Below are 24839 nucleotides of genomic sequence, written 5' to 3'. Positions count from 1 at the left end.
CGCCCCTCTGAAGTGCCGTGCCCGGCTAAGTTTGAAAACTAATAACGCCTCCAAGTTCATCTAAATCGCCTCCCAGAGGCACGGCTAAGTGCTCAACACCCCCCTCCTCAGTGCCGCGCTCTGCGGCAAACACCCCGATCCTCCTCTCGCCGGCATCCCAAATCCCGCGCAGGCGCAGTGCCGTCAGTCATCTTATCATAGCGCAGGCAATCGCCGGCACTGCGCCTGCGCGGGATTTGGGATGCCAGCGAGAGGAGGATCGGATTTGGGAGGCGATTTAGATGAACTTGGAGGCGTTATTCGTTTTCAAATTTAGCCGGGCACGGCACTTCAGAGGGGCGTTCCTGGGCACAGTGGAGAAAGAATAACGCCCCTCTGGGCTCCTTACAGCGTCATTTACATATCATAAGAATCGATTTTTTGAAGAAATGACAAGACTCACAATCAAAGGAACAAGACAGATGGAAAAAAGGTACTCATGGATCCATGTTTAATAAAGTACCTTTTTTCCATCTGTGTTCTTCTTTTCCATGTCAGTCTTGTCCTTTCTTCTAAAAATCGATTCTTGCTGTAAGCCGGACTGGAGCCCAGAGGGGCGTTTTTCTTTCTCCACGGTGCCCCTCTGATTAGTGCCGTGCCCGCCTAAATATGAAAACTCTAACGCCTCCATCATTTAGCTGAATCGCCTCCCAGAGGCGCGGCTAAGTCCTAGACACCCGCCCCCCTCCTCAGCGCTGCGCTCTGAAACACCCGATCCTCCTCTCGTCGGCGTCCCAAATCCCGCGCAGGCGCAGTGCCGGCGATTGCCTGCGCCTGCGCTCTGATAATACGGCTGAGGGCAACAGCTTCAACATCGTCACTGGGCTCGGCGCATGCCTGCGCGGGATTTGGGACGCCGACGAGAGGAGGATCGGGTGTTTCAGAGCGCAGCGCTGAGGAGGGGGGCGGGTGTCTAGGACTTAGCCGCGCCTCTGGGAGGCGATTCAGCTAAACATGGGGGGGGGGGCCCTGGGGAGAAAAGCAGCCGCATAGCCGGCTGCTGGTCATCAGTGGGCGGGGCCTTATCTGCGCTACGGGCCCCCCAGTGCCGCGGGCCCCATAGCAGCGGCGTGGTCTGCCTCTATGGGGATACGCCACTGCCTGCCCGTACACAGTTCACTGCAGGCTCCATTTAGGGGTGCACCTAGCCTTTCTGCTGCCTGAGGCGAAAAATGAAACGTCTGAAAGCGCTCATGGCCCTTCTGCTACCAACCTCATGCCCCTACCTGGTGCTGCCTGGCCTCATTTGTGGTGCATCCCTGGCTCCATTCTATAGTGCATGGAATCCGTACTCTGTACACCGCTGAGAAGTCAGTGATTTGTGAATTTAAAGTGCGGTAGAAATCAGGACTTTGACAGGCATTTAGGACATTAAAAAAAAAAAGTTGAATAAAAGTTTAGTAACTCTTAAAATACTTGTCAGGGTTCTGTTGGTGACTGCACAAGTGCGGCGGCAACGTGCGGCGAGTTTTCCTATTGTCCATCTAAGAGGCGTCTAAGTGACCAGCATTGCTATGAAGCAACAACCTAACCCTATTTGAGCTGCTGCTAAGTGAAAATGATGGTGTCGAAATTGGTATCAAGTCCAAAAGACTCCTGAATGTATAATGACATTAGAAAAAGGGATTTTCCAGCAGAATATATCAGCTCTTATGGGCACTACGGCTTTTTTTTTTTACCTTTATGCATGAAGATACTATAGTGCTAGGGTCCCTTTACATGGGCCGACACAGCAGGCAATTATTGGGAACAAACTGTTCATTCCTGATAATTGCCTGCTCGCCAGAAGAGGCGAGAGCTGCATTTACCTCTACAAGGGGACAAGCCATTTCTGCTGCGATTGTTCATCCCCATAGAGAATAATTACTTCTAGGCAGCAGAGTCATGTTTAGACGGGACGATCTGCTGCCCAAAAATGATGATTTAGGCGACTGCATCAGCAATACTTTCACCGGATGAATGAATATTTCCTTGGGAGATCGGTGACACCTTTACATTGGGAAAGTATCAGAAACAAGCATTCCTAGGATCACTCCTCGATTATTGCCCCCATAACTGGCCCTTAGCCATAGTAGTAAACCATTAAGTTTATGTAATGTAGATGTACTGCATACGGCCTGCAATGCTTTACTGTACAGCCCATGGCAGGGCAGTCATGATATCTCGTGGGTATGTCCAGTATTAAGAATCCCATATGAAAGACCTCCATTGAAACGTTCATTATGAATATTTTCCATTAAGCTGATTACTGATACACGTATGGCCTATTCATAGGATATGCTAAAAATATCTGGTGGCAGTTGGAACACTTTTCCCCCAATGATTACTAAAGAAGATTTGACCCTCTCCTTTGGTTCAGTGTCACTCTTGGCCCCAGATAAAGATGAGCACAGCTGATGGGAGTCTTAGGAGCACCATAGCCACTTGGGGAGGCGGGTCCCCGGGGTTGTATCTCCGATAACCCCACATAATATTACCTACAGTAGATGACAATGACATTGTATCGTTCATTACATTCACAGTATAATATATTCAGTGATTTAGCTGTTCCTTGCACACAAAAGACTTGAATCCTTGTGGGGGCTGATTGTTTCGGAGCCTGCTGGTCACGTCTTGCTGTGACCTCTGCCCCCGCATGTAACCTCTCTGCATTCTGTGGTCTGAGACCCTCCAGGTGTCATGACTAACCCCCACCTATTCTTTTCACATTCCACCCTTTGTCTCAGATCTACGACCCCTCTGCCGCATTCCCTCCTCCTTACAGTTTTATCAGAGACCATCCTGTGTCAAAAAGCCACTAACCCAAAGCTGCGTCTGAAGACAGAAGACGACATGAATGGAAAATGAAAATAAATATTACATAAAATGCTCTTGTCGGTTCTCCATTTCCACAGAAGCCGTATGACTAATGCTCCCACTCTTAGAATTACTACCCGCTTCCTGGTCAGATATGGCAATCTGAATAACTGAAAAGTCCCTGAGAAATCAAAACCTTTAAAGGGGTTTTCCAGGACTTGGCCTATTTTCACACTTGCGTTGTTAATTCCTGTATTTAAATCCGGCAGAAGATCTCAGTACCGGAATTTAACGGAATCCGTTTAGATTTTGCACATCAAGATGCATCCGTTCCGTTAGGATGCCGTTGTGTGAAATCAGCTGTTGGAAATTTTCACTAAGACCTGGCTGAAAGTGACCGACTGTAGAAACCAACATGGTAGTAAATGGACCATGGATCCTCTGCAAATTTTTAATTCAATAAAATTTTTAATTTTTACTATTTGATCCCTGTAATCACTAATATCGGAGAAGAGAGTTGAGCTTTATTTTGTTTTAAAAAAATCTTATTATAACGGTAGCATAATATCTGAGCAGAGGTTTAAAGGGAACCTTTTGTGTATAGAGCTGAGGACATGGGTTGCTAGATGGCCGCTAGCACATCCGCAATACCCAGTCCCCATAGCTCTGTGTGCTTTTATTGCATAAAAAATAAGATGTTATACATATGCAAATTAACCTGAGATAAGTCCTGTCCCAGAGATGAGTCAGGGACAGGACTCGTCTCAGGTTAATTTGCATATGTATCAAATCTTTTTTTTACGCAATAAAAGCACACAGAGCTATGGGGACTGGGTATTGCGGATGTCCTAGTGGCATCTAGCAACCCATGTCCTCAGATCTATACCCAAAATCCTGGTGACAGGTTCCCTTTAAAGCGGTTTTTAATATGGATGGCCTACCCTCCTGATAGGTCATCAATATCGGATCGGTGGGAGTCTGGTACTCCGATGAGCGCTACGGCCACCTCACAGCACACCAAGCACAGCGCTGTACATTGTATAACGGCAATGCTTGGTATTGCAGCCCAGGCCCATTCACTTGAACCATGGACCGATGAATGTGATATTACTGCCCTAGGAAGAAGACGCAACGCTCACCGGAGCACCGCAGCTGATGGGCAGGTGTCAGACCCCACTGATAAGATACTGATGACCTATCCTGAGAATAGGCCATTAAAATTTTACAGGAAAAACCCTTTAAATTCAGTAAGTAGGCAGCTCCGGCAGACTTTTCACATACTAAACATGCAGTGAAACCTCTCAAAAAGACCACCTCTTTATAGACGGTATTTCCCGTGACAGATTTTTAGCTCTATCATATACTATGCATACCACTTTTGAAGATCACTTTTTAATGTAGTTTTAGATGGACATCTCATAGAGGTTCCAATGTCCAGTCATATGTCATAAATGTCTGGTAGGCATGGTCCCACCTCTGGGGTGAAGGTGTACCTAATTTAGGATAAGACCCACACCTCGTCATAAATTAGGTGCATCTTCCGCCAGCAAAGGCAGCGCAAAGGAGAGTAAAAAAAAAACGGCGTAAAAAGCAGGTCTTTGTAAATGACCCCCAATATTCCAATACTGAATGCAGTACTGCAACACTGGTGGCCAGCGTATAGGTTTTAAGCTGTGCAAGCGGACTGAAGCAGATCACTTGTGTTCATAGGACCGGTAATCAAGTAATAAATGCCTGAGCCCTTGTCATAGAGCAAGTAAAGCACTTGACCATGTTTTTCCTATAGTTGCAATGAAGAAAATATGGTACTAATTATAATAATCAGTGATCGGTGTGATATATGCATTAATGAAGGATCGTATATCCACATATGTTTCTGAGAAAAACGTGCCTCAAAACAACCTGTGTCAAACATTTTGATGTCTTGTACTTTTGTGCAAATAACCATCAGTCTTTAAAGGGCATCTGTCAGCTGTTCTGTACCTATGACACTGGCTCACCTTTTACATGTGCACTTGGCAGCCAAAAGCGTCTGTGTTGGTCCCATGTTCATATGTGCCCGCATTGCTGAGAAAAATGATGATTTAATATATGCAAATGAGCCTCTGGGAGCAACGGGGGCGTTGTCGTTACTCCTGAAGCCTCTGCTCTCTCTGCACCTGCCGCGCCCTCTGCACTGGCAGGGACAGGTGTGATCATGTTTTCACTGCCTGGCCCTGTCAATCAAAGTGTAGGGGGCGCTGCAGTTGCTGAGCGTCCACTGCTCCTAGAGGTTCATTTGCATACTTTAAAACATCATTTTTCTCAGCAATGCGGGCACATAGGAACATGGGACCAACACAGATGCCTTCAGCTGCCAAGCACACATGTAACAGGTCAGCCGGTGTCATAGGTACAGAACTGCTGACAGATGCCCTTTAGAACCTGAAAATTAGGCTTCATGTACCCAACCGTATTTTTCATCTGTGCGCTATTTTTTTGACCCATTAATTTCTATGGGGCCATGCACGCATCTGTATTTTTTTGCGGATCCATGTGGCCAATTCAGCAAATTATAGAACATGTGCTATTCTTATCCACATTGCAGACAGGAATAGCCATTTTCTATTAATGGAAGTGAGGAGAATATGGAGAGCACACAGAAGATATACAGTACAGACCAAAAGTTTGGACACACCTTCTCATTCAAAGAGTTTTCTTTATTTTCATGACTATGAAAATTGTAGATTCACACTGAAGGCATCAAAACTATGAATTAACACATGTGGAATTATATACATAACAAAAAAATGTGAAACAACTGAAAATATGTCCTATTCTAGGTTCTTCAAAGTAGCCACCTTTTGCTTTGATTACTGCTTTGCACACTCTTGGCATTCTCTTGATGAGCTTCAAGAGGTAGTCACCTGAAATGGTTTTCACTTCACAGGTGTGCCCTGTCAGGTTTAATAAGTGGGATTTCTTGCCTTATAAATGGGGTTGGGACCATCAGTTGCGTTGTGGAGAAGTCAGGTGGATACACAGCTGATAGTCCTACTGAATAGACTGTTAGAATTTGTATTATGGCAAGAAAAAAGCAGCTAAGTAAAGAAAAACGAGTGGCCATCATTACTTTAAGAAATGAAGGTCAGTCAGTCCGAAAAATTGGGAAAACTTTTAAAGTGTCCCCAAGTGCAGTCACAAAAACCATCAAGCGCTACAAAGAAACTGGCTCACATGCGGACTGCCTCAGGAAAGGAAGACCAAGAGTCACCTCTGCTGCGGAGGATAAGTTCATCCGAGTCACCAGCCTCAGAAATCGCAGGTTAACAGCAGCTCAGATTAGAGACCAGGTCAATGCCACACAGAGTTCTAGCAGCAGACACATCTCTAGAACAACTGTTAAGAAGAGACTGTGTGAATTAGGCCTTCATGGTAGAATATCTGCTAGGAAACCACTGCTAAGGACAGGCAACAAGCAGAAGAGACTTGTTTGGGCTAAAGAACACAAGGAATGGACATTAGACCAGAGGAAATCTGTGCTTTGGTCTGATGAGTCCAAATTTGATATCTTTGGTTCCAACCACCCTGTCTTTGTGCGATGCAGAAAAGGTGAACGGATGGACTCTACATGCCTGGTTCCCACCGTGAAGCATGGAGGAGGAGGTGTGATGGTGTGGGGGTGCTTTGCTGGTGACACTGTTGGGGATTTATAAAAAATTGAAGGCATACTGAACCAGCATGGCTACCACAGCATATTGCAGCGGCATGCTATTCCATCCGGTTTGCGTTTAGTTGGACCATCATTTATTTTTCAACAGGACAATGACCCCAAACACACCTCCAGGCTGTGTAAGGGCTATTTGACCATGAAGGAGAGTGATGGGGTGCTGCGCCAGATGACCTGGCCTCCACAGTCACCGGACCTGAACCCAATCAAGATGGTTTGGGGTGAGCTGGACCGCAGAGTGAAGGCAAAAGGGCCAACAAGTGCTAAGCATCTCTGGGAACTCCTTTAAGACTGTTGGAAGACCATTTGAGGTGACTACCTCTTGAAGCTCATCAAGAGAATGCCAAGAGTGTGCAAAGCAGTAATCAAAGCAAAAGGTGGCTACTTTGAAGAACCTAGAATATGACATATTTTCAGTTGTTTCACACTTTTTTATTATGTATATAATTTCACATGTGTTAATTCATAGTTTTGATGCCTTCAGTGTGAATCTACAATTTTCATAGTCATGAAAATAAAGAAAACTCTTTGAATGACAAGGTGTGTCCAAACTTTTGGTCTGTACTGTACGTATGTTGTGGATCAGTTGTTTGCGACCCAAAATAGGGACATGACCGGGTGCATGAGCCATCATAGTGAGCTCAGCAGGCTATCCAAAGATTTTGAGAGCATGGTTGGAAACGTTGGTAATGTTATGGTTGGCCCAACAATGGGTCGACAATCTGCCAGTTTCAGTCTCAAGTCTATGAACAGTTGCACTGGAGTAAGAGCACAGTAGGTGACCTCACTTACCTTATCTGTGACCAATAAAACACATTCCAGGAATGACACACTCAGTAAAGTATTTCAATTGTAATTGTTTAAAGGTCAAAAATTTTCTAAAGACACAAACACCTGGGCTGAACGTCTATAACCCGAGGACAGTAAATAGCTCACTTTCTAAGTGTTGAGATATTGGGTAAGGCTAGTTTTGCAGTAGCGTCTGACAGCTCCGACAGGCAGTTCCGCTAGAGAGCTCTCTGGATCCTGCCCGACGCTGACTGAATGCCCGCCGGTCCAATTTACTATAATGGGGACCGACGAAGATCTGGCTGCAACCCTGCAAATATGCTGAGAATCGGTCGGACAAATACAGCTGCGCAGTATACAACGGGTAATGTCCACCGCACGGGTCACGCTCCATCTGCGCAGAGAATCCACAAGAAATCGTCCAGGGCTCTGAGATGAAACCAGGATCTATATGCGTTAATATCCCTCCACTGTGCATATTACAGGACGGCAATGCGTTTCGATCACTGATCTTACTCATGACCAGGGTTCTTACAGGGCTGGTTCTATCTTTGTTAGGCAGAGATGATCATGGATTATATGATGTCTGATTTTCATTTTTTATATTAATCATGGGATAACTAATTTTAAAGGGGTTGTGCAGGGGTTTTATATTGATGCTCTATCCTCAGTATAGGCATCAGATCGGCGAGGGTCCGACACCCATCACCTCTGATGATCAGCTGTTTGAAGAGGAGGCGGTGCTCCACTGTAGAGGCGATCTGAATTCTAAACGGCTTGTGGTACTGAAGGTGCCGTGCGGCCATTAAGAATCCAGACAGCCTATAGAGTGCAGTCTTCATTAGTTAAATATCAGGCAGGTGCAGCCTAATTGGCCGTGCGATTCTTATTAACCGCAGCTGGCCGCGACCCGACCAGATCATGGCCACACCGCGTGGTCGCATCCGAAAAGATTCTAGCAAAGCGATGCCCAGGCTTTTATGATAATTTGGTGAAGCAGGTTTATATAAAAGTGTCCTCATTAGGAATGGTTGCAACAACATGGGCCTTCAGGGTTTATAGTAATACGACAAATATGTAAAGTTGATGTCATTTGTGTGACACCCTCCCAGTCAAAAGCAATATCGTATTGGAAAGGATGAGTGTCAAATCATGGGTGAGGCACTGGCCAGGCCTGCAGTTATCTTCCGTGCGGACATTAGAAGATGCCATCTGTTCACAGGACAGTGTTGCACTGCAGTAAATCTGTATTCTGGCCATAGGAAGGGATGGTGTGGGGGGCCATAGGAAGGGATGGTGTGGGGGGTAAATCCTCTAGTCCGTCCGGCAGAGGAACAGAATAACTGAGGTACCATATCTGGTACAGCCGGACACCACAACACATCTCCAGATCCCCATTAACTATGATGGGATCCAGTGGTTTGCTGGCAGAAACACCGGTTTTCTGCCAGACAAATATCGATGCAAGCAACAGTATTTGTCTAGAAGAATGCAGGCATTTATGTTGGAAACCTGCCGGATCCCACCATAGTCAATGGGGATCCGGTGGTTCCTGGCAGTGTGTGCTGGTGGATATGGTAACTCCAGTAGTCTGTTCCTGTGCAAGAACATCCTACCGAATTTACCTGCCGGAGATGTGAACGTAGAGCCTAAGGCCTCATGCACACAGCCGTTGCCGACCGTGGCCCGCAAACAGCCGCGTGCTCACCGCATTATGGATGCAGACCCATTCACATGAATAGGTCCGCAATCCGGAGCTGTGGTGCGGAACGGAGGCATGGAACCACTACGGAGTGCTTCCGTGGGGTTTCTGTCCGTGCCTCCGCACCGCCAAAAAATAGAATTAGTTATATTGCGGTACGGACGGATCACGAACCCATTCACGGATGGTGCCCATGCATTGGGGGCCGCAAATCGTGGTCTCTAATGCGCGGAACGGCCAAACAATGGCCGTGTGCAAGAGGCCTAAGGCTGCGGAATCTGGCAGGTTTTTCCGGCAGAGAACAGTCTCTTTATCCGGCATTACCGGACGGTATTGGAATGCCCCCTGGCCCCAATAACTATAATGGGGTTCGGTGGAGAGATCCAGCCACGACCCAGCAGTGTGCAGTGATTCTTGTCCGGCTGATTGTCAGCATATTTGCCGGGTAGTGGCCGCATCTCCACTGAACACAATTAAAGTTAATGGGGCCGGTGGGCATTTCGGTAGCGTCTGGCAATGCTGGATCCAGAGACCTCCAACAGGCTCTGTTTTCTGCTGGACCAGCCCGACAGCTCTCTTACCCCATATGTGAAACTAGCCTAAGCTGGCCATACACATCCAATCTCTGTTGGAGAAGCAGTTCAGATGACCATCTGATGTGTATGGCATCCTCCGATGCTCGCCTAATGTCAGGGGAGACAAGCATCAGGCATGCTGGATTTTATCTACCCGATCCTTTTTTTCTTGGAGAGATAAGAGGTGTCTTTCTAGTAGTGTCTTTCTTCCCTCTGCACTACATGTGCATGCTCGGGAGAGCTGAGCATGCATGTGCACAGAAGGTTTGGCTAGAAAAACTGTAAAAAGTTAACGACAACTATGTCCTGGTCCATAGAAGATGTGACGGGTGTACCGGGTTATAGAGGCCTGTATACACAGAGAGAGTACTGGCTAACATGAAAAAAAATTGAAAAATTCTGTTTTTTATAAATTATTTATAACTTGGAAAATATATTGTGTAAATGAAAGCATTTTGATGGCTGGTGTTTGCTACAGACGTTATATATATATTCTGGTATTCTCACCTTACTGCCTTAGGTTTTCCGACTAGTGATCTAATCACGTATAGTTCATGTCGCATTGGCGGCAGCGGCACATTTCTAGACCCTGGTTGCTAAGGAGTTAATTTGTGTGGATGTCTCTAGACTATGGCTTTATTGTAGAAGTGACACCGGCCAAGACATGGGGAATGGGCTGTGCGGGGAAGCCATTAATCTCTCCCTGGCTGGCTGCTGCTCTCATTGTTATGCGGAGGGATGGGGGGTTGGGTGGGAGAACATGATTATAATTTCGCTGCTTTTGCCCTGAGGTTGGAGTGTGCAGTGTCTGCTGCAGAGGGCTCCAGGGACAGACCGGTCAATGCTTCATTCAGGCAGGAACCAAGACTTATCAACAAGAAAAATGTGCTAATGAGGAGCTGCTGAAGCCACATGCTGCTTGCAGATCTGTCTCTACCTCTCTCTCTCCTTGCCAGAAAATCTGGGTCGAAATTTACTGAAGGTTGGATGTATAAATCCTCCCCGTCCTGGTGTGCACCCAGCTGAGCACCAGCCTCAGACTTCAGTGCACCTACCACCTGAGCCCCAATGATGCAGGTACAGGCAGAATGCCAAGGGGGTGCAGAACTCGCACGCAGAGAGAACAGGGCAGCAGCAATTTTCTCAGTAACCTGCTGGTTCTGAAGCTTCTGAAAGCACAGAGATCTATTCTGCATACTAAAATCCTAGGCACGTCGATGCGCCGGTCACACTGCTGTGCTACGCTTCTGCCAACATCGATCTACAACTGCAACTACAGACTCTCATCCGAACCGTAAAGATGGCGTGATTCATCTAGTCGCTGCCCATACACTTCAGATAGCCGTCAGCTGAATCCCTGTACAGCCATCTACCCCAACAAACCCCCCTCCCTTTCCTGCTCAGCTCAGCCGAGCATGCATGTGTTTTTATGGAGCTAGGGGCTGTAAACTATTGCCATCTGTTGTGGCCTCTTATCTGCCCAACAACAAAAGGACTTGGCTATGTTAAAATCCAAAATACCCGATCCTTCTTTCCCCCTCGACATCTATGCTGTTAGGGAAAAGTCGAGAGGCCCCCGTACTTATTAAATGGTTGGCCGAACCCACCAAAATAGCGTAAGGCCCCATTCACACGACCGTTTTTTTGGTCCACATCCGTTCCGCATTTTTTTCCCATTCATTTCAATGGGGCTGTGCACATCTGTATGTCCATGTCCGTTTTGTGGACAAGAATAGGCATTGTTTTTACAACAACAAAAAAAAGGATGCAACACGGACGTCCTCCTTATTTTTTGCGGGCCGCCATATACATATGGTGATGTGTATGGGGCCTAAAGCTGTAATTAAATGGATATTCCCATCTGAGACGTTGATGAGGATGTGGCAACAATGTCAGCTAGGTGCGGGTCCCATATCTATCTCCAGAACGAAGTGTGGCCCCCCTCCCTTTGCCTCTATGGGAATTCCAAAAATAGCCGAACACTGGCCCCATAGAGGTGAAAGGAGAGGTGGTTGTGGATGTGCGGTGCGCTCTCCATTCACTGCTATAGGACTCCAAAAAATAACTCCTATAAACAAAAGACATTGGGATAAAAAAAACAAAAAATAAAATAAAATAAAAGTTTCCCAGATACAGCGCCACTTTTGTCCACAGGCTGCAATGGGTATTGCAGTTCAACCTTGTTCACTTGAAAAAGTCTGAGCTACAATAACACATACAGCCCATGGACCAGAGTGGCACTATTTCCAGAAAGAATTTTTTTTTTTACTTTATTTTTATTTTTCTGGCCGAGTGTGCATGTCTTCTAAAAGGGGAGAGGGGATTGATCAGCTGCCAGACACCTCTGGTGGTGGCATATCTCCCGTGAGGATAACAAATCGGGCATGTTGAAATCCAATCCCTCTGGGCCCCCCCCCAATATCTGCTATCGGGGAGAGCGGGGAGATTCCCATACACATTTAGATGATTGGGTTCAGTGGTCTCGGGAACTACAGCTGAGGAGGGGAAGCAGTGGCACTGTTTGTTTACATATGTCTAAATGGTTGTCACCCAAGTTTCCTGAACACATTGTGGCAGGGACAACAATTATTTATTTAAATTGTATTTTTTTTTTTTTTTGGAGGGGGGGTGTCTTCTGCTTGCAGATGGACAGTATCCGCCAGAGCTCAGACAGTTCAGCTATTTCTAGGGCAATTACATGACACTTTCCGTTGTCCAATAAACGTACCCTTTGAGATGCATAGTGTTAGTAAACGTATGCTCACGCGGGCGTGTTTGTCTGTGGCACCTATGTCAACAGAAAGACACTTAAAGACGTTTCCCTTTTGTGGACACCTATCGCCCTCCTCCCATGTGGAGATGATAATGCAGCTCTGTGCGTGTCTTTGTCTCTCGCGCCCCCCCCCCCCCCTCCGCCGCAGAACGGTTATTTTGGGAAAGAGCAGCTGAGGCCGGGAAGTGCTCTGTCCAGACTGGTTCTTCGCACACACAAGCCACGTAACTCTCATAACACCGCAATGACACACTCTCCACGTCCGACCAAAGCTACCCTGTTGTCCTTCCGAACCACACAGATTTTTCCTGTAGTGTTCATGAGGATTTATTTTCAGTGCTCTGTAATCTTGTGGGTCATGAGTGAAAGTATTAATGCAGACGCCCTCTTACCGGCAATATTACACAAGCACAGCGTCTTAAAGAGGGCCTGCCACCTCCCCTGACACGTGTGCTTTAGTAAAAACTCATATTCCCCATAAAATAACAATTCTGGAGCACTTGGGCTCGGCATGGTGCCATTCCTCTGTTATTCCTCCTAGAAATGTACAGTGGAGGAAATAATTATTTGACCCCTCACTGATTTTGTAAGTTTGTCCAATGACAAAGAAATGAAAAGTCTCAGAACAGTATCATTTCAATGGTAGGTTTATTGTAACAGTGGCAGATAGCACATCAAAAGGAAAATCGAAAAAATAACTTTAAATAAAAGATAGCAACTGATTTGCATTTCATTGAGTGAAATAAGTATTTGAACCCTCTAACAAAAAAAGACTTAATACTTGGTGGAAAAACCCTTGTTTGCAAGCACAGAGGTCAAACGTTTCTTGTAATTGATGACCAAGTTTGCGCACATTTTAGGAGGAATGTTGGTCCACTCCTCTTTGCAGATCATCTCTAAATCCCTAAGGTTTCGAGGCTGTCTCTGTGCAACTCTGAGCTTGAGCTCCCTCCATAGGTTTTCGATTGGATTAAGGTCCGGAGACTGACTAGGCCACTCCATGACCTTAATGTGCTTCTTCTTGAGCCACTCCTTTGTTGCCTTTGCTGTATGTTTTGGGTCATTGTCGTGCTGGAACACCCATCCACGACCCATTTTCAGTTTCCTGGCAGAGGGAAGGAGGTTGTCGCTCAGGATTTCACGATACATGGCTCCGTCCATTTTCCCGTTTATGCGAATAAGTTGTCCTGTGCCCTTAGCAGAAAAACACCCCCAAAGCAAAATGTTTCCACCCCCATGCTTGACGGTGGGGACGGTGTTTTGGGGGTCATAGGCAGCATTTTTCTTCCTCCAAACACAGCGAGTTGAGTTAATGCCAAAGAGCTCTATTTTGGTCTCATCAGACCACAGCACCATCTCCCACTCACTCTCTGAATCATTCAGGTGTTCATTGGCAAACTTCAGACGGGCCTGCACATGTGCCTTCCTGAGCAGGGGGACCTTGCGAGCCCTGCAGGATTTTAATCCATTGCGGTGTAATGTGTTTCCAATGGTTTTCTTGGTGACTGTGGTCCCTGCTAATTTGAGGTCATTAACTAACTCCTCCCGTGTAGTTCTAGGATGCTTTTTCACCTTTCTCAGAACCATTGACACCCCACGAGGTGAGATCTTGCGTGGAGCCCCAGAGCGAGGTCGATTGATGGTCATTTTGTGCTCCTTCCATTTTCGAACAATCGCACCAACAGTTGTCACCTTCTCTCCCAGCTTCTTGCTAATGGTTTTGTAGCCCATTCCAGCCTTGTGCAGGTCTACAATTTTGTCTCTGACATCCTTGGACAGCTCTTTGGTCTTTCCCATGTTGGAGAGTTTGGAGTCTGCTTGATTGATTGATTCTGTGGACAGGTGTCTTTTATACAGGTGACTAGTTAAGACAGGTGTCCTTAATGAGGGTGACTAATTGAGTAGAAGTGTCTAACCACTCTGTGGGAGCCAGAACTCTTAATGGTTGGTAGGGGTTCAAATACTTATTTCACTCAATGAAATGCAAATCAGTTGCTATCTTTTATTTAAAGTTATTTTTTCGATTTTCCTTTTGATGTGCTATCTGCCACTGTTACAATAAACCTACCATTGAAATGATACTGTTCTGAGACTTTTCATTTCTTTGTCATTGGACAAACTTACAAAATCAGTGAGGGGTCAAATAATTATTTCCTCCACTGTATGTATAGATTGCCAACTGGGTGTTTCCATTTCCCTTGCTTAATGGATTGGATGGCGTGCAAGTGTGCAGTGACACCCCCCAACCCCCCCCCAATCTGGTATTACACAGGTGGCAATTTATTCCCAAGTTTCTAGGAGCAATAACAGAGGCATGGAACAAAACATGCGATCTGCCTATAGTGAAGAATAGATTGTCACTTACCCTGCAGATCCAGCTCCGTTGCTTTGGTTCTCTCAGTGGGGCTCTGTTTACCCAACTACAGTGGTGACATCAAGTCGACAACATTTGACCGCTGCAGTCAATCACTGGCCTCAGAAGCAGTGATGGCCAGATCGCAGTGTTCGCCAGCGAACACATGCGGGCTGCCATCTTTAGTAAGGTTAGACCCACCAGGCCGGCGATGCACAAGTAAGCCCTTACCTGTGCTGCAAGCCGGTCTGAAATCAAATGCGCTCACCGGGCGCAGGCAGTTCCGAGAACAGCCCGATGAAGGCCCCCGGCGGCTGTTCTCGGAACTGCCTGCTCCCGTGAGCACATTTGATTTCAGACCGGTTCGCGGCACAGGCATGGGTAAGGGCTTACCTGTGCATCGCCGGACAGGTAAGTCTAACCTTACTAAAGATGGCAGCCCGCGTGTGTTCGCTGGCGAACACTGCGAACTGGCCATCACTGCTCAGAAGTGCATCAAAGAGGCTAGTGATTGGCTGCAGCGACATCACTGCTGCAGCCGGGTAAACAGAGCCCTGCCGTGAGAGACGGAGCAATGGACACAAGATCTGCTGGGAAGGCAACGATCCATTCTTTACTGCAGGCGGATCGCACAGGCTGCCTGGTTTCCTTCAGAAACAGGACGAGCCCTTTAAAAGGGTTTTCCATGTTCAAATTTGACATTCCATAGAGGGAGATGTTGGAGCTGGGACTGTTCTTAGGCAAAGGGTCCTATACTTATTAGATTGCCTTGGATCCCCCCTAAAAACAAGGGAGACCACCAAGGCAGAATGCGATGTCAGTGGGCAGCCTTAGGCCCCTTTCACACGGGCGAGTTTTCCGCGCGGGTGCAATGTGTGAGCTGAACGCATTGCACCCGCACTGATTCCGAACTCATTCACTTCAATAGGGCTGTGCAGATGAGCGGGGATTTTTACGCATCACTGGTGCGTTGCGTGAAAATCGCATCATGTTCTATATTCTGCGTTTTCCAGGCAACGCAGGCCCCATACAAGTTAATGGGTCTGCGTGAAAATCGCAAGCAAGTGCGGATGCTGTGCGATTTTCACGCATGGTTGCTAGGAGATAATAGTGATGAGCAACCCCGGACCCCATTAAAGTATTATTTTCCATTATAACATGGTTATAAGGGAAAATAATAGCATTCTTAATACAGAATGCATAGTAAAATGTCCATTGAGGGGTTAAAAATATAAATAAAAATTACCTCACCTCATCCACTTGATCGCGCAGCCGACATCGTGTTCTTTCAGGACCTGCAAAAGGACCTTTGATGACATCAGCGCAGGTCCTGCTGAATGAAGATAGAAGATTACTCCATCAAAGGTCCTTTTGCAGGTCCTGAAAGAAGAAGAAAGAAGACGATGCCGGCTGCGCGATCAAGTGAATGTGGGGAGTTATCTTATATATTTTTTTAACCCCTCAATCGACATTTTAGTAAGCATTCTGTATTAAGAATGCTATTATTTTCCCTTATAACCATGTTAAAAGGGAAAAAAAATAACATCTACACAACACCAAACCCAAACCCGAACTTCAGTGAAGAAGTTCGGGTCCGGGTACCAACAGTTTTTTATCACGCACGTGCAAAACTGATTAAAAATTGCGTGCGCACTCGTGCGGGTTTCCTGCAATGCACCCGGGACGCATCCGGAGCAAATCCAGGACGCCCGTGTAAAAGAGGCCTTACTCTTGTCTTTCGTATGTTGGAACTGTTTCATTTCCAGAATGTAAAATTTACAGAGAAATTAGGAACAATAGAGTGAATGTTCTTCTCCTCAGTGTTTGGCCCCAGTCTTCCCGTATTTTGTACTGTTGGTGGCTATGAACACTACTTGTCTGTCAGGCGCCTACTGTGCATCAGGCTGTCGCCTGACGGGCTTAAATTAGTTCCCACTCTGATCCGACAGCACAGCATTGTTTATCCCCTTGTAGCTCAGACAAAGATTAGCTGCTCATAAAATTAAAGGATGGAGTTATGTACTGCGGAGCTGTGCGGCGATGACCGAGGAGCTTCAAATCGTGGATTGCTTTTCGATGGTCATTTAAAAAAAAAAAATGTTTTGTAAGGGAAAAATCCAGTAATGCACGAACACCACCCCTTATATGAGATGATTCACTTGGTCAAACAGCGAGTCACCTGGCGTGTAGAAAAGAGCTTTTGGAAGAATCAAAAGGAGAGAATTCCCCATGTTATATGCTTGTTCTGTGGATGACAGGCAGGGGCAGACTGGCCACAGACCCTTAAGGGAAATTTCCTGGAGGGCCAATGCACTGGGGCCACCCGAGCCCTCCTCATGGCCAACATCCGGGTATATAAGGATCTGATGCGCTCAGCATTGATTAAAGGGTTATTCTCATCTCAGACAATGGGGGCATATGGCCAGGATATGCCCCCATTGTCTCATAGGCTGCGGGACCTGCACCTAAATTGAGAACGGAGCTCAGAAAGTGCGCAACCACCCTCCATTCATTTATATGGGGCCGTCAAAAATAAGGCTATTTCCGTCAGGCCCATAGAATTAAATGGGAGAGGTGGCCGGTCATGCACGGTGCGCTCCCATTCACTTCTATGGGGAGAGCGCTTGGTGGTGACCGGATCAGAGTCCTCCAGCCACCACTTTGCGGGGCTCTGTTCCCGATATAGGTGCAGGTCCCAGCGGTGGAACCCGCACCTATAAGACAATGGGGGTATATCCTTGTAATATGCCCCCATTGTCTGGGATGAGACAACCCTTTTAACACTAGTTGAATCAGGTAATTATGCACTACGCTGGCGACCACAGGTGCCCTCCTGAATTCAACTGTATGGCCGTCCTATTAAAAAAGTGACAAACATTATTTGCACTTTTCACACTTCTCAGCACTTTTCAAAAGCCCCGTGTAAAGGTGCCACAGATCACCCGAGCAGATGAAAGCATTGCCACAGCAGTAGCTCCGCAATCCGCTGCCCAGAAACAATGATTCTCTATGGGGACGAGCAATCACCAAAGCAATCACTGATCTCTATACAGAGGAGATGATTGCTGCGTGTACCGCATTTTTCGCCCCATAAGATGCATTTCCCCCCCAAAAAAGTGTGTGTGTGTGTGTGGGGGGGGGGAATGCCCCTGCGTCTTATGGTGTGAATACTAATGAAGCGCTTCATTAGTACCGGAGACCGGGAAGCGGTAATGGCTCTGTACTCACCACTACCTGGTCCTCGGCTGTGCAGTGTCTGCGCACAGTGTAAGGGAGTGCTGTGACCTCACGCTGTGCGCGCCGGGGCACAGCACAGCAGACTGAAGAGGAGGAAGACCAAGAGCGGGAGGTGAGGAGCAGCGGCATCCGGGGCAGGAAAGGTGAGTGTTTTTTTTTTTTTTCCTATGAGGCTGATGGACACTGCTGGGGGCATATATGTGGCTACTGGGGGCATATATGTGGCTCCTGGGGGCTGAAGAGAGACTACTGGGGGCATATATGTGGCTACTGGGGGCTGAAGAGAGACTACTGGGGGCAAATATGGGGCTACTGGGGGCATATATGAGGCATGGGGCTCTTATCTGAGGTCTGATTGGGGGTCATTTACAGTGGAGGAAATAATTATTTGACCCCTCACTGATTTTGTAAGTTTGTCCAATGACAAAGAAATGAAAAGTCTCAGAACAGTATCATTTCAATGGTAGGTTTATTGTAACAGTGGCAGATAGCACATCAAAAGGAAAATCGAAAAAATAACTTTAAATAAAAGATAGCAACTGATTTGCATTTCATTGAGTGAAATAAGTATTTGAACCCCTACCAACCATTAAGAGTTCTGGCTCCCACAGAGTGGTTAGACACTTCTACTCAATTAGTCACCCTCATTAAGGACACCTGTCTTAACTAGTCACCTGTATAAAAGACACCTGTCCACAGAATCAATCAATCAAGCAGACTCCAAACTCTCCAACATGGGAAAGACCAAAGAGCTGTCCAAGGATGTCAGAGACAAAATTGTAGACCTGCACAAGGCTGGAATGGGCTACAAAACCATTAGCAAGAAGCTGGGAGAGAAGGTGACAACTGTTGGTGCGATTGTTCGAAAATGGAAGGAGCACAAAATGACCATCAATCGACCTCGCTCTGGGGCTCCACGCAAGATCTCACCTCGTGGGGTGTCAATGGTTCTGAGAAAGGTGAAAAAGCATCCTAGAACTACACGGGAGGAGTTAGTTAATGACCTCAAATTAGCAGGGACCACAGTCACCAAGAAAACCATTGGAAACACATTACACCGCAATGGATTAAAATCCTGCAGGGCTCGCAAGGTCCCCCTGCTCAGGAAGGCACATGTGCAGGCCCGTCTGAAGTTTGCCAATGAACACCTGAATGATTCAGAGAGTGACTGGGAGAAGGTGCTGTGGTCTGATGAGACCAAAATAGAGCTCTTTGGCATTAACTCAACTCGCTGTGTTTGGAGGAAGAAAAATGCTGCCTATGACCCCCAAAACACCGTCCCCACCGTCAAGCATGGGGGTGGAAACATTTTGCTTTGGGGGTGTTTTTCTGCTAAGGGCACAGGACAACTTATTCGCATAAACGGGAAAATGGACGGAGCCATGTATCGTGAAATCCTGAGCGACAACCTCCTTCCCTCTGCCAGGAAACTGAAAATGGGTCGTGGATGGGTGTTCCAGCACGACAATGACCCAAAACATACAGCAAAGGCAACAAAGGAGTGGCTCAAGAAGAAGCACATTAAGGTCATGGAGTGGCCTAGTCAGTCTCCGGACCTTAATCCAATCGAAAACCTATGGAGGGAGCTCAAGCTCAGAGTTGCACAGAGACAGCCTCGAAACCTTAGGGATTTAGAGATGATCTGCAAAGAGGAGTGGACCAACATTCCTCCTAAAATGTGCGCAAACTTGGTCATCAATTACAAGAAACGTTTGACCTCTGTGCTTGCAAACAAGGGTTTTTCCACCAAGTATTAAGTCTTTTTTTGTTAGAGGGTTCAAATACTTATTTCACTCAATGAAATGCAAATCAGTTGCTATCTTTTATTTAAAGTTATTTTTTCGATTTTCCTTTTGATGTGCTATCTGCCACTGTTACAATAAACCTACCATTGAAATGATACTGTTCTGAGACTTTTCATTTCTTTGTCATTGGACAAACTTACAAAATCAGTGAGGGGGTCAAATAATTATTTCCTCCACTGTACATTGGAGTCTGAGCTGAGGTCTGATGGGGGTCTGAGCTGAGGTCTGATTGGGGTCTTATTAACATTGGGGGTCTGATTGGTGGATTGACCTGAGGTGTCATGAAAAATATTTTTTTATTATTGTCCCCCTCTAAACCCTAGGTGCGTCTTATGGGGTGAAAAATACGGTAAATGCAGATCTCACCTTCTCCGACAAGCAGGAAATTATCGGGGAATGAAAGCTTTGTTCCCAATAATTACCTGGTAAGTCAGTGCACATAAAAGAGCCTTAGGGAGGTTGGCCCATCTCAGATATTGATGGCATATCACTAGGATATGCCATCAGTGTCGGACAGGTGCAGGTTCCACCTCTAGCACCCACTCCTATCTCCATAACAGGACTCCGAAGTAAACTGAGAGAAGCCGCCCATGCAGGAATTACTGTCATCCTAACACCCAAAATGTGAATCATGCATGATGCCCTGCGGACACACACCACATTTTGCACTGCCTTTATACTACTCAGCACAAGGAATTGTCTAGGTGACCATCTTCTCAATCATCTCATCTATCATGAGAATCATACTACAAAGTCTAAGAATATCAAGACAAATCAGAAATGCAAGACATGTAAGAAAACCCACATACATTGGGCATGGTAAAAGATGAAATTGAAGTAAAGTGCTGCACAAACGAACCTCTTCAGACTCTCCAAACATGGAGAACCATTCCATCACGAGCCTGTCACATGAAGATTTTTTTTTCCATAGGTGGAACTAGCTATTCATAGCTTGAAGGCTCATCTATCCAAAGAATATCCTGTAGGCCAGCATTTGGGCATGAGGAGGGACATCTGGAGAACCTGTCCATTAACTGGTGGAGCACATGTCTACCTGAAATCATATATATATATATATATATATATATATAGAGAGAGAGAGAGAGAGAAACAAAAAAAGTAGGAGCACACTACTAAATGCACTAAGAATGGGTGAACAGGTGAATGTGTGAACAGGGTCAAATACATGACTCCAATACTTACCGTACTATTAGGCGGGGAAGAAGCTCTTAGCGCATATAATTAATCAAAAATATGTTGGGCCCATCTACCAGACGTCAAGGTGGCTTCTAATCAGATGGGACCTACTCTAACACGGAGTGTCTAACTCTATTGTTACTCTGATTAAAAGCACCAGGGGGTGGGCGGGGAGTGCTAAGTTCCAAAGAGGATGCCTATTCCTCTATAATATACATATAACCAAAAAACGGAACAGCACCTCCAGAGACAATCTCAGGTGCAAGCTACCAAGCAACAATGTAGAAAAACAAAAAAGTAGCAGCACACTACTAATGCACCCCCTGGTGCTTTTAATCAGTAACAATGGAGCTGGACACTCCGTGTTAGAGTAGGTCCCATCTGATGAGAAGCCACCTTGATGTCTGGTAGATGGGCCCGACATATTTATGATCAATTATATGTGCTAAGAGCTTCTTCCCCACTTAATAGTAAGTATGGGTGTCATGTATTTAACCCTGTTCACACATTCACCTGTTCACCCATTCTTAGTGCATTTAGTAGTGTGCTGCTACTTTTTTTTAGTTTTTTTTTACATTGTTGCTTGGTAGCTTGCACCTGCGATTGTCTCTGGAGGTGCTGTTCCGTTTTTTGGTTATATATATATATATATATATATATATATATATATATATATATATATATGTATATATAAGCAAGCATATAGCCAACCTGAAATCATGGTCTGAAAGAACACATAGGTGGTAATATTTAGAATATCGGACATTTAAAGGGGTTATTGCGGTTTTTTTAAACTGATGATCTATCCTCTATTCCTCTGGATAGATTATCAGCATCTGATCGGCAGGGTTCCGACACCCGGGACCCCCGCCGATCAGCTGTTCAAGAAGGCAGTGGCGCTGGCAGTAGTGCCCGGCCTTCTCGCTGTTTACTGTAGGCCCAGTGATGTCACGACTAGTATCGCTGGCCTGGGCAGGGCTAAGCTCCATTCAAGTGAACGGAGCTTAGCCCCACCCAGGCCATTGATACTAGTCATGACGTCACTGGGCCTGCGGTAAACGGCGAGAAGGCCTCAGAGCTACTGCAAGCGCCGATGCATTCTCAAACAGCTGATCGGCGGGGGTCCCGGGTGTCGGACCCCCGCCGATCAGATGCTGATGATCTATCCAGAGGATAGATCAACAGTAAAAAAAAACACTGCAGAGCCCCTATAAGTATAAACATGTATATAAAATGCAATATTGTACAATTGTTATGTTTATTGCACTCCATTTAATGGCTTTTTATGCACTAAACAATTTTTTATAGACTTAAAGGGTTTCTACCACCACATTTTGACCTCATTAGCTGTCAGACACTAGCGATCTGCTAGTTTCTGCTCTACCTAACCATGCTATTGTAATCCCTTTCTCTGCAGCGGTTACCCTGCTATGCAAATGAGCCTCTAGGTGCTATGGGGGCGTCTTTTCAGCACCTAGAGGCTCCGTCTACTCACCATGTCTGCCGCCCAGCTCGTCCCTCCAGCCCGCCCATCTCTAGATTGACAGCCTCCATCGCGGCCGAATTCTCGTGCCTGCGCCGTGTGCGTCTGTATTCGGCGCAGTGACTGTCGGACCGCTCAATGCGCCGGCATCTCCACTGCGTCTGCGTCGATGACATCAGAGTGCTCCCAGGAACAGATGACGCCCCGGCCTCAAGCAGTGGAGATGCGCAGGCGCAGTGGAGATGCGGTCTGACAGTCAATGCGCCGAATACAAACGCACACGGCGCAGGTGCGAGAATTCGGCCGCGATGGAGGCTGTCAATCTAGAGATGGGCGGGCTGGAGGGACGAGCTGGGCGGCAGACATGGTGAGTAGACGGAGCCTCTAGGGTAACCGCTGCAGAGAAAGGGATTACAATAGCATGGTTAGGTACAGCAGACACTAGCAGATCGCTAGTGTCTGACAGCTAATGAGGTCAAAATGTGGTGGTAGAAACCCTTTAACATTGACTGGAAATTAAATTCTTGTTTTGCTAAAGCTATAAGATACTAGAACCTTCCCTGTAAGGACCGATATGTAGCATGCGGCTCAGGACTGTATATTAGGAGCAGTGTGTATCAGGGATATCTGTTGATTTCAGTAGTCAGCTTTTTATGTGGAGCTAACAAGGAAGGCAAGCACAACCATGGTGGATCTATGGGGTAGTGGTGGGGGCTCCAGAGGGAGACCCTCACAATCAGCCTCTGGGAGTGGATACATAGAATATAAAGGGGGTTTAATGCTCTGGTTCCCAGGAATCTATAAAATTATTCCATGTTGCTCCAACACATTTCATATATCAAACGTTTTGATGGGTGGAGGTCTGACTGCTGAGACCCCCAGCAATCGCTAGAACGAGGAATCTGATTGCTGCTATGGCCAACTAAGGCCTTGATCAGGTGGTTCTGGCACAGAGCAGCCTGCCGCATCCTCTACTTCACCGCCGGATCCCCACTGACTGCAATGAGGTTTGGTGGTGGTCCGGCTGCTTTCCACTATAAATGGCGGTTTTCGGCTGGACAAAAACTGTTGCATGCAATGTTTTTTTGTTGTCCAACAGCCGGTATATACCCCCATAGGGACCCTGAGACATCAATCTTCCCCCAAAGTGAAGGGGCACTAATGGGGCATAACTACTGTGTGGGGGCACTAAGGGGGTATAATTACTGTGCGGGGGCACTAAGGGGGCATAACTACTGTATGGGGAGCATAGCTACTGTGTGGGTTACTAAGGGGTATAATTACTGTGTGGGGGCATTAAGGGGTAAATCTACTGTAAGGGGGCACTACAGGGGTATAATTACTGTGTGGGGGCACTGAGGGGGTATAATTACTGTGCAGGGGCACTAAGGGGTAAATCTATTGTGCGGTGGCACTAAGGGATAAATCTACTGTGTGGGGGCACTAAGGGGTAAATCTACTGTGCGGGGGCACTAAGGGGTAAATCTACTGTGCGGGGGCACTAAGGGGTAAATCTACTGTGCGGGGGCACTAAGGGGTAAATCTACTGTGCGGGGGCACTAAGGGGGTATAACTACTGTGTGGGGGCACTAAGGGGTATAACTACTGTGTGGGGGCACTAAGGGGTAAATCTACTGTGTGGGGGCACTAAGGGGTAAATCTACTGTGCGGGGGGCACTAAGGGGTAAATCTACTGTGCGGGGGGCACTAAGGGGTAAATCTACTGTGCGGGGGGCACTAAGGGGTAAATCTACTGTGCGGGGGCACTAAGGGGTAAATCTACTGTGTGGGGGCACTAAGGGGTAAATCTACTGTGCGGGGGCACTAAGGGGGTATAACTACTGTGTGGGGGCACTAAGGGGTATAACTACTGTGTGGGGGCACTAAGGGGTATAACTACTGTGTGGGGGCACTAAGGGGTATATTTCCCTTCAGGGACCCTCTGGACCCGGGATTTCAAATAATTAAGGTTCAGGTAGCCTGGCGGCTAATAGATTCCCGTTTTCGGTCTAATTTAAAATATAACGTTTATTACATTTTCTTTAAAAATATATACGGGAAGGCAAAAAAGAAAAAAGAAAAGGAATATTTTAAAAATTAAGGTACTGTTGTGCTGGCAGCAGTAATATTTTCTTTTACAGTAGTTACTGCTTTTATTTGCAGTCTATTTTCTCTACCACTCTATCCTATATAATTACTCCTTTTAAAATTCCCTACTCTGGTTTAATGGAAGTGTGACGAGATAACTTCTCTCTATCAGTCTAACACCAGAGTAGCTAGGGTATATATGTCTCTAAACTTTGATTACTCTTAATGGATAGAGTGTTGCTGTTTGTATCGGCTTACTCGGTGTCTGCAGTGCACCGAGAGCCGAATACCAA

The sequence above is a fragment of the Bufo gargarizans genome, chromosome 7 (genome assembly GCF_014858855.1).
Source record: "Bufo gargarizans isolate SCDJY-AF-19 chromosome 7, ASM1485885v1, whole genome shotgun sequence".
NCBI classification, from domain to species: domain Eukaryota; kingdom Metazoa; phylum Chordata; class Amphibia; order Anura; family Bufonidae; genus Bufo; species Bufo gargarizans.
This window is presented reverse-complemented; position numbering follows the sequence as displayed.